Source organism: Marmota flaviventris, chromosome 14, assembly GCF_047511675.1.
Source record: "Marmota flaviventris isolate mMarFla1 chromosome 14, mMarFla1.hap1, whole genome shotgun sequence".
Lineage (NCBI taxonomy): Eukaryota > Metazoa > Chordata > Mammalia > Rodentia > Sciuridae > Marmota > Marmota flaviventris.
The window spans coordinates 75,505,493-75,516,116 of NC_092511.1; the positions used below are offsets into that span (position 1 = coordinate 75,505,493).

Consider the following 10,624-nt stretch of genomic DNA (forward strand, 5'->3'; position numbering starts at 1 on the left):
TGGATTAGGGAAAGGTATGGGTTTAGGGTAGGATTAGGGTTAGGGATAGTGTTAGGGCTAGGGTTGGGTTTAGGGTTATTCTTAGGGTTAAGCCTAGGTTTAGAGCTTGGATTAGTGCTAGGATTTATGTTAGCTTTAGGGCTATGGCTAATGAAACACTTGGTTTCTGATTAGGTCTAGTTCTAGGGTTAGTGTTAAGGCAATGTATATAGCAGGGTTAGTGTTTTGATCCGAGTCAGGGTCAAGGTTACTCCTAGGATTAGGTTTAGCACTCAAATGATGGCAAAGTTTAGGGCTAGGTTTAGGGTTGGTGTTTGGTTTAGATTAAGGGTTAGGGTTAGGTTTATGGCTCAGTTGTGTTTTAGGGCTAGGTTAGGGTTAGGGCTAGTTTTCCAATTAGCATTAGGGACAAGGGTAGTGTTAGGGTGAGCTTTAGGCTTATGGTTAGGGTTATATTCACATTTAGGGCTATGGCAAAGTTTAGGGCTAAGGTTGGGGCTAGGGATAGGTCTAGAGTTTGGGTTATGGTAAGGGATAGGTTTAGAACTAGGGATAGGGCTAGTGTGAGAGATTTATTCTTAGGGCTAGGTATAGGGTTAGGTTTAGGGTTAGGGCTAAATTAGTGCTAGGAGTAGTGCTAGGGTTAATGTTAGTTTTCGGCCTATGTTTAGTGCTAGGGTTAGGTTAAGGTATGACGTTACAGCTTTGTTTTGGGCTAGGTCAAGTGATAAAATTAGGGACAGGTCTAGGGTTAAGGTTATGGTTAGGATTAAGGCTAGGCTTAGTGCTAGGTTTAGAGCTAGGATTTGTGTTAGGTTTAGGGCTAGAATTGTGGCTAGGGCTAATGTCAGGTCTAGGGTTATGGTTAGGGATTGTTTTAGGGTTAGGTTTATAGCCAGATATATTGTAAGGATTAGGTTGAGTGTTAGGGTCAGCTTTGCAGCTAGGCTATTATTAGGGTCGGAATCAGGGTTAGGGTATGTGTTAGATTAAGGTTTATGGTTAGGGCTCAAATTAGCATTAGGGTTAGTGTTAGGGTTAGGGTAATGATATGGTGAGGTTTAGGGTTCAGTTTAGGTTTAAGGTAATGGACAGCCTTAGGGTTATGGATAGTTTAAGATTACGCCTAGGGTTAGAATTCGGTTAGGGTTATGGTTAGGGTAATAAATAAGATTAGAGCTAGGGTTAGGGCTGAAAGACCCTCCGACTCCCTGTCCAAGGAAAAGCACACGAGACACTGGCTGCAAAAGCAAGAGGCGATTTATTGATACACAGGCACCTGCGGGTGTTCAGCGAAACCTCAGCCGGAGCTTCGGTGAACTGGCACACCGGGCTCTGGGGCACAGATCTTTTATAGGGAGCAGGGGGTTAGTTTTCAGCTTAGCACAGCAGCAGCCTTTCTATTGGTTTCCCTGAATCCAGCAGCGGGGTCACCTGGGGGGTAAACTTGTTTTTTTTTTAACTTTTTGTTCTCAGAAAAAAACATAAAATTGCACCCTGCTCTTTTTGGTTCCTGTTTTCTCCCTGTTTGCTCAAGTTTGGCCCTCCCGGGGTTATCTATATGGAACATCTTGTGGTTGCCATTGTGCAAGACTTGAAATGCTACGTGCAACTGGTGGGGTTTTGACATGGGGGTTGGGTAAGAAAGCATCCTGCCGCTTCAAAGCACAGGGGCTGGATTTCCTAATGTTGGGCCTGGGGCCTTGAGGTCCTTCATTCCCCCCTTTTCTTTATCCGGGATATAATCCTATATCCATTGATCTACCTGCTCAGAGTCCGGCACTAGCTCAGCTGATGGCTCAGGGTGCTGTGGGAGTACTTGATATTGCTGCGCGAGGACATTAGTTTGGATTACAGACAGTTTTTCTTTCATAAATTGCATTAATTTGTTGAATATACAAGGTCCAAAGGTTAAAATTAACAGTAATATAATCAAGGGGCCAGCTACAGTAGATAATATAGTAGTTAGCCTAATTTTGAATAGGACCCCAGGGTCGTAGGCATTTTTGAAGTACATTTTTAGGCCCCATTGTTTTTTTTTTTGTTGTTGTTGTTGTTTTTTTTTTTTTTTTTTTTTTGATGTCTTGCCTGCCTGAGTAAAGGTAATGTTTAAGGGGTTGCAGGCAAACGCGGAGCATGGCCTTGCCCCGTACCATTTCAGGCTCCTACAGGAGTCGGAAGATAGTGGGGGCTCTTGTCCTTTTTTTTTTTTTTTTACTTGTATTAAATCCCCAGATGAACCTGGCTTCCATCATATATCCCTCATAGTTTCATATCCCCAAGACTTACAATAGTAACTTTCATGTTGCCCACATTTTTGTGCCTGCGACCTAGTTTTCCCGTCCCTAGGGCATACATAGAAGGGTTTTTTTCTTAGAGCCGCTCGAGCTCTCGGGTCTTTACACCCTGTTGGACGATTTACATAGGCGCAGCGTCCACTGGTGACGCACGCTTCTGACTCACCTGGGCTATCAAAGTCGTTCGCCCCAGCCAGCAGGTGACAAAGATCAGGCCCTAGGGTAGGCCACCAAGCCCAAAGGGGGTATTTTGCGGATGTTTTTTTTTTTTTCTAAATTATATTTCTTGTCCCCGATAATATTTGCCATGTCTGGCTCACAGACTGGTTGGAGTTAACTGATATGGGGAAGACACAGCACAAAGCAAGAAAAATCAACAGCGAGTGAGTCTTATCTTTAGTGGATTTTGGGTGCGTTGCAACTTCCATTCTGGATCCGGAGAGGTGTCTGCGGACTCCTGTGGATGTGCAGTCTTCACGTGGGAAGCGTGGATCTAAGCAGCGATGTTGTCCACTTTGAGTGCAGTAGGAGTGGTCAGCAGGATAGTGTAGGGTCCTTTCCACCGCGGTTCGAGGTTCTTGCTCTGGTGCCTGCGTACCCAGACGGTATCTCTGACCTTGAAGGGATGTGGCAGCAAGGGGGTTTTAAGTTCCTCTTTGTATGCTGCGGCTAGAGGTTTCCAGACCTCGTTCTGGACCAATTGCAAAGCATGCAAATGAGTCTGCATAGATGGGGTGAGGGAGGCATAGGTTTCAGTTTCATAAAAGTTAACAGCGGGAGGTGGTGCACCGTACAGAATCTCAAATGGGGTTAATCCCTGTGGGCCTGGGGTGTTTCGGGCCCGGTACAAGGCTAAGGGTAGGAGTTGTACCCAGTCTCTAGTGCCAGTTTCAAGCATTAATTTAGTTAAAGTCTCCTTGATGGTTTTATTCTTTTTACTTGTCCTGAGCTTTGGGGTCTATAAGCACAATGCAATTTCCAATTGATCCCCAACGTATTAGCCACCGCCTGACTTACCTGGGAGACGAAGGCAGGCCCATTAAATGTTTCCTTTCTGGTCCTCACTATCAGGATCAAAGGGAGTAAACCTCCGATAAGCCTCTTTTAATCTCTCTAAGAAGGCTGTCGGAGTTTCCTCTGACCCCTGGATAGTCTGTCTTACCTGAGCCAAATTGGTGGGCCGTCGCCCTGCTCCATGGAGACCCGCTCTGAGTAACTGGCGATAGAGACGTAGGTGGTTCCTACCTGCTTCAGTCGCATAGTCCCAGTTTGGCCGGGTTGAAGAAAAAGCTTCGTTAATCAAATTTGTGAGTTGGGTGGGGCGCCCGTCATCCCCTGGCACATTTTTGTGAGCTTCTAAGAGAACCTTTTGTTTCTCCTCTGTGTCTAATAGAGAAATCTTTAATTCTGCTACTTAGGGCTGGATAACCATATTAGCAAACATCAAGTCTACCTGCGTTGGCTAGAAATAAAAGCCTTAGACTAAAACTATTCTAGCAGTCCCTTTGACAGTAATCAGGCATTTCTGTCTAAGAATCTCTCTTGTAGCCTCCAGTCTACTTATTTATGGAAGTTACATTTAACTATTATTATTATTTAAGATGTTTAGGAACAGCTGTGCTTTGGCTTTTACTGTCTTTGCTAAGTGTTTAAGATGAAGCAAGTCAAACTGACTTTTGTTTCTACCTATTGTTTACAGTCAGCTGAGTTATCCTAGGAGTCCTCGGGAACTTCATAGCAGCTTTTCAGTTCTGCTAGTGCCATTTGCGCTAGAATGGGCCCAGGCCTTGCTTGACCATATGGCTTCCCTCAGAAGCATCAGGGATGTCTCCCTTTTTTAATGACCCTCCTCTTTACAGCAAATGCACCGATTGGCTTTCTGTCCTCCACTGGTCTCATTAATCTCCCTGCTCAGGAGGTTATGTGGCCTAGAGTTGCTGAGCCCTCTGGAGAAGTCCCTTATTCCCTGATTCAGACTGACTCAGAGGGCAAGAGCCGAATATTGGTTTTCTTGGCCCTTTTAATTTAATTAATTTTAAATCTTGATCTTAAACATCCAGCAAATAAGTTAACAGCCTTATATTAAGAGCACTGGGCTTTAATGTTTATCTCTCTATCCTGTAGGTGATAACTTCTTATCTTATGTTGGCCCAGGTTGTGTTCTTAAAGCAATACCTTTTTTAAGACATTGACAGGCAATCCTTAAACCATCTATAAGTAAATTTTAAAACAAAATTAACTAGGGTAAAAACATATTTAGCTTATATAATAGCTACCTTGAATTCTAGCAGGGTTATACATCATAATTTTCTGTTTGAGATCCTAGTAATCTTGGCATAAACCTATTTTTGGACACAATTTTAACTGTACTGAAATCTGGCTTACTTTTTTATAGCCACTTTTACATGTAGTGAGATGGGACAGAGCCTTATCTCAAGTAAGGCAGGGCTCTTTATAAATCTCAAGTACTATAGTTCTGAAGCTGATCATTTTATAAAGTTTACATAAATTGTTGTTCAAGTTTACATGAACATTAGCTAACACAACATAATATCATACCTAAAACATGAATTAAAGGCTGAAAGCTTTTAACCCCCTATAGAAAAGCAGCAATGCACTCCTGTGTTTTGCAATAAAGTACATTATTATTACTTTTCTACAAGAGGTCAAAATTTAAAATTACCATACAATTTTAGAACACCAGCTTGATATAATGTTTTTTTGAAGCTTTTACCTTACAGACTTGTATACCTGGAAGATATGAACACATTAATAACACCATAATTATATAAACTTCTTTTTGCTCACATTTTGAAACAATATTTGTAAACTTCTAAATTTAAGCAGAGTTAACATTTTATTAGGGCCTTTTTGAACACCTAGAGAAACTTATAAGCTTAATTTTGAGGACAGGAACTGCTATTTTGAGCAGACACTTTAGGCCTAAGGCATTTTAACCTTAAGTTATATTTCCAGGTTTTAGATGTTGAAAATTATGATACAAATTTAAGAAGTAATTTTCAAAATTTAAAATTTTATATCTTTTTACATTAGAAAAACTTGTTCACATAAAACTGGAAATAGGATCTCTACCATCAGAAGAAATTTTTTTTGGTACCTCTAAGCCACTTTGCTTGTTCTGAAGTTTCTAACGTAGCATTGAGTTACATTAAATTTGCCCACACACTACCATATATATCTGAAATTAAGCTTTGAAAATTTCTAAGACTATTGCTATTTAATTATCTAATGTCATTTTTATGAGCCAGACCAACGTTTTAATTGCTCTTTAGGCTACCCAGTTCAAAATTGAAACTCTTTAATTTTTTTTTATCTCAAGTATTTAAGTTTTCTAGCATGAACTATCTGAAATCAAACTAAACAATTGCTTAAACCCAACTTTTAACTGCAAGATAGTGCAATGCTTTAGAAACCCATTCAGATACCAGACTGTTACAATAAAAATTATTATTATTTTTTTTAGACACACATTTAACTTAGATTATCTTTAAGAAACAATCAGACAACCAGATAAGAAAATATCTCTCCAGGTTTTGAACTTTCATTTAATTATGACTCCTATCAGTGGCACCATAGACTTTCCCATGAGTGGACCAGATGTTTTCACATAGGGGCAACTATAGGTGTAAAATCAAGGGTCTCAGTGTGACTGGCTTTACTGCATTCAGTGTCCCTTCTTTTTAAGTAAACAGAGGTGGCGTAATCCTTAAGATGTAGACAAGGACCCAGGGAACTCCCCAGAGCTAAATGGCTCTGGCAGCTGCTGGGAGTCCCTTAATCCCATCTTTCACCCACAGGATCAGTTCCTCCAGTTTGGTTTGACCTTAGGCATTTTTTTTTAACTTTTTAGTAGCCAGCTCCCAAAAAGTTTATCCTCTGCTTGCAGTTGTTTCGAGTGCTAGGCTTCCCCAAGAAAGCAGAGTGGGAACTCCTTAAAAGTCCCCTTGAGAGTGTCAAAATTTGTGACTGAAAATTTGGTTCCCATCTCTAAAGTACAGATATGAATCAGACAGGACATAAAACACAAAGAATGCTGTGCGGCTTCGGCACCAACCGAAAGAATCAGATGGCCTGGGAGAAACTGCTTCTCCGTCGCCTACAAAACAGATGGCCTGGGAGAAACTGCTTCTCCTTCACCTACAAAAACGGTGTATCCCTCGGAAACACCGGGGGCCCTAAAGAAATGGACCCCTCTGATCCCTGGGACGTCTCCTAGGGTGGCAGGGGTGAAGTCCAAGTTCGTCAACTCCTTCCACGTCTGCCTCAGAAACCTGAGTGATCACGGAACTGCTTCAGAATCAGAATACTAAGTGACTATGCATAGTCTTTCAGATGCCGCGCAAAACAGAAAACAGAAAACCAACAGGACAACAGGTTAGACATAGACAGCTCGAGCTGGCCAGCTTACCTGCCAGTGATGTCGGGTGTCCTCCGGATAGGGATCGGGATCGGAACCGGGATCTTGGATCTCGGTGGGACCTCCAAAATGAAAGACCCTCCGACTCCCTGTCCAAGGAAAAGCACACGAGACACTGGCTGCAAAAGCAAGAGGCGATTTATTGATACACAGGCGCCTGCGGGTGCTCAGCGAAACCTCAGCCGGAGCTTCGGTGAACTGGCACACCGGGCTCTGGGGCACAGATCTTTTATAGGGAGCAGGGGGTTAGTTTTCAGCTTAGCACAGCAGCAGCCTTTCTATTGGTTTCCCTGAATCCAGCAGCGGGGTCACCTGGGGGGTAAACTTGTTTTTTTTAACTTTTTGTTCTCAGAAAAAAACATAAAATTGCACCCTGCTCTTTTTGGTTCCTGTTTTCTCCCTGTTTGCTCAAGTTTGGCCCTCCCGGGGTTATCTATATGGAATATCTTGTGGTTGCCATTGTGCAAGACTTGAAATGCTACGTGCAACTGGTGGGGTTTTGACATGGGGGCTGGGTAAGAAAGCATCCTGCAGCTTCAAAGCACAGGGGCTGGATTTCCTAATGTTGGGCCTGGGGCCTTGAGGTCCTTCAGGGCTAGGGTTATGGTTAGGATTGGGGCCATTGTTCGGGTTAGTTCAAGGTTTAGTTTTTGGGATAGGTTTAGATTAAGGGTTAGGGCTAGTGTTAGGGTTAGGGATAGGGTTAAAGCTAGGGTTAGGGATCAGATTAGGGCTAGGTTTTGGTTTAGGTCTGGGATAAGATAGGACTACAGCTATTGTAAGAACTAGAGTTATGATTAAGATTAGTTTTAGTGATAGCATTAGGTCTAGGTCAAGGTCTAGGGTTTAGATTAGGTTTAGGTTTAGGGAGATGATTAGAGATAGGGTTAGTGTTAGGGTCAGTGTCAGGATCAGTGTTACTGATCAGGGTTAGGGATAAGACTCGGATTAGGGCTAGGATTAAGGCTAGGTGTAGGGTTAGGTTTTGTGTTAGAGTTAGGGTAAGAATTAGGGATAGGGCTAATGTCATGTCTGGCATTACCTTTAGGCTAGGGTTAGGGTTAGGGCTATGGCTCCGTTTTGTTTTAGAGCTAGGGCTAGGGTTAGGGCTAGTTTTAGAATCAGTGATAGTGTTATGGCTAGTGGTAGAATGAGGTTTAGGCTTAGATTTATTGTTATGGTTAGGTCTAGGTTTAGGGCTAGGGCCTGCATTAAGATTAAGGTTAGGGCTAGTGTTAGGGTTATGGTAATGGATAGGGTTAGATCTAGAAATAAGACTGGGGTGCAATTAGAGTTAATCTTTGGGCTAGGTTTAGGGGTCGGTTTAGGGTTAGGGCTAAATTAGGGCTAGGATTAGCACTAGGGTTAGTGTTAGGATTAGGCCTATGTTTAGGGCTAGGGTTATGGTTAGTGTTAGTGTTAGGATTAGGGTTAGATTTAGGGGAAGGTATGGGGTTATAGCTAGGTTTAGAGCTAGGGTTCGGGTTAGAATTTGATTTAGGGCTAGGGTTAGGGTCTGGGTTAGGATTTAGGCTAGGTTTAGTGCCAGGATAAGGGTATGTGTTAGGGCTAGGTCTAAGAGTATGGCTAGAGCTACTGTCAGATCTAGGTTCAAAGTAAGTGGCAGTTTTATGGTTAGGTTACAGCTAGGCCCAGTGTAAGGGGTAGGTTTAGGGTAAGTGTCAGGTTTAGAGCTAGGTGTTTTATTGGGGTCTGGGTCTGGGTATGATTTGGTTTAGGTTAAGGTTTAAGGTTAAGGCTTGTATTAGCATTAGGGTTCAGTTTAGGATTCGGGTAATGGATAGGGTTAGGTTTAGGATTCAGGTTAGGTTTAGAGTAATGGATATGGTTATTGTTAGTGATAGGGTCAGCGTTAGGCCTGGGGTTAGTATATGGTTTAGGCTTATCTTTATGATAATGGATAGGGTTAGAGCTAAGGTTAGGCCTAGGTTTAAGGTTAAGTTTATGGCTAGGGTTACGGAAAGGCCTAGGGTTAGTGTCAGGGTTAGGTTTAGGGTAAGTATTAGGGTTTGAGCTAGTGATAGGTCTAGGGTGAGGGTTAGGGTTAGAGTCAGGATTAGGGTTAGGGTTAGGGTTAATGCTATGATTAGGGAAAGGGTTAGAGTTTGAGCTAGGTTTAGGACTAGGGCAAGGTTAAGGTTATAGTTAGGTCTAGGGTTATGGTTAGGGTTACAATTGGGGCTAGGTTTGGGGCAAATGAAGGGTAGGTTTTTGTGATGTTTATGGCTAGCTTTAGAGCTATGTGTAATGTAAGAGCTCGGGTTATTGTTATGGCTAGATTTCGGGTTAAAGTTATGGATAAGTCTAGTGTTAGGGTTAGGTTTTGGGTTAGGATAAGGTTTAGAGCTAGGGTGTGTGTTAGGGTAGGCATCAGTGTTTGTGTTTGGCTTAGGGTAAGGTATAGGATTAGAGGTAGGGTTAGGATTAGGGTCAGGGTTAGGATTAGGATTAGTCTTAGAATTAAACCTAGGGTTAGGGCTCGGATTAGCACTAGGATATGTGTTAGCATTAGGGCTATGACTAATGAAAGAACTTGGTTTCTGATAAGGGCTACTTCTTGGTTTAGCATTAAGGTAATATTTAGAGCTAGGGTTAGTGTTAGGAACCGAGTCAGGTTCAGGGTTACTTCTAGGGTTAGGTTTAGCACTCAAATTATGGCAAGGTTTAGGGCTAGGTTTAGGGTTAGTGTTTGGTTTATGTTAAGGGTTAGGGTTAGGTTTATGTCTCAGTTTTGTTTTAGGGCTAGGTTAGGGTTAGGGCTAGTTTAGGTTTAGGTTTTGGGTCTGGGTTAGTTTAGGGTTAGGGTTAGGGTTAGTGTTAGTTTTACGATTAGGGTTTGTGTTAGTGTTAGTGTTAGGGATAGTGTTAGGATAACGGTAAGGATTAGGGTTAGTGTTAGTGTTAGGTGTAGCGTTAGGTTTAGGGTTAGTTTTAGGTTTAGTTTTATGGTTCAGGTTAGGATTAGTCTTAGGGTTAGGATAAGGATTATTGTTAGTCATAGGTTTAGGGTTAGAGTTAGGGTAAGTATTACAGTTATGGTTAGGTTTAGGGTAGGGTTAATGTTAGGGTTAGGGTCAGGGTTAGTGATAGGGTTAGATTTAGGGTTAGAATTAGTGTTAGGTTAGAGTTAGGGTTGAGGTTAGGTTAAGGTTATGGTTAATGTTAGAGTTAGAGTTTGTGATATGATGTGGGTTACGGTTAGGTTCAGAGTTAGGGATAGGGATAAATTTAGTGTTAGGGTTAGGGTTAGGTTAAGATTTAGGGTTAGGTTTAGGGTTATGTTTATAATTAGTGTTAGTGTAAAATTAGGGTTAGGGTTAGTGTTAGGGTTAGGGTTAGGGTTTGTGTTAAATTTAGGGTTAGGTTTAGGGTTTCCTTAGGATTAGGGTTTGTGTTACTGTTATGTTTAGGTTTAGGTTTATCGTTAGTGTTTGGGTTGGGTTATATTTAGGTTTAGGCTTCGTGTTAGTGTTAGGGTTAGGCTTCGTGTTAGGTTTAGGGTTAGGGCTAAGGTGAGTGTTAGGTTTAGTTTTAGGGTTAGGGTTGTTGTTAGGAGTAGGATTGTGGTTAGTGTTAGGGTTAGGGTTAAATTAGGGTTAGGGTTAGTTTTAGGGTTAATGCTAGGTTTAGGGTTAGAATTTCTGTAAGGATTAAGAATAGTTTTAGGGTTAATGTTAGGTTTAGGGATAGTCTTTCGGTGAGGGTTAGGCTTAGTGGTATGGTTAGGTTTATGGTTTGTGTTAAGGTTATGCTTTAGGGTTAGTGTTAAGTTTAGGATTAGGGTTAGGGTTAGTTAAGGTTTAGCATTAGGGTTAAGTTAGGGTTATGGTTATGGTTTGGGCTAGTGTTTGTGTTTAGGTGAGGTTTA

General features: G+C 41.9%; 1 long non-coding RNA gene across 1 annotated transcript; it reads right to left on the bottom strand.

Annotated features, from left to right (window-relative positions):
- Positions 1–1,349: 1,349 nt before the first annotated feature.
- LOC114084235 (uncharacterized) lies at positions 1,350–7,319 on the bottom strand. Its single transcript, XR_011704400.1, has 2 exons — positions 6,727–7,319; positions 1,350–3,018 (listed from the first exon to the last, which is right to left on the bottom strand). It is a non-coding gene; the product is annotated as an uncharacterized lncRNA (long non-coding RNA).
- Positions 7,320–10,624: the final 3,305 nt, after the last annotated feature.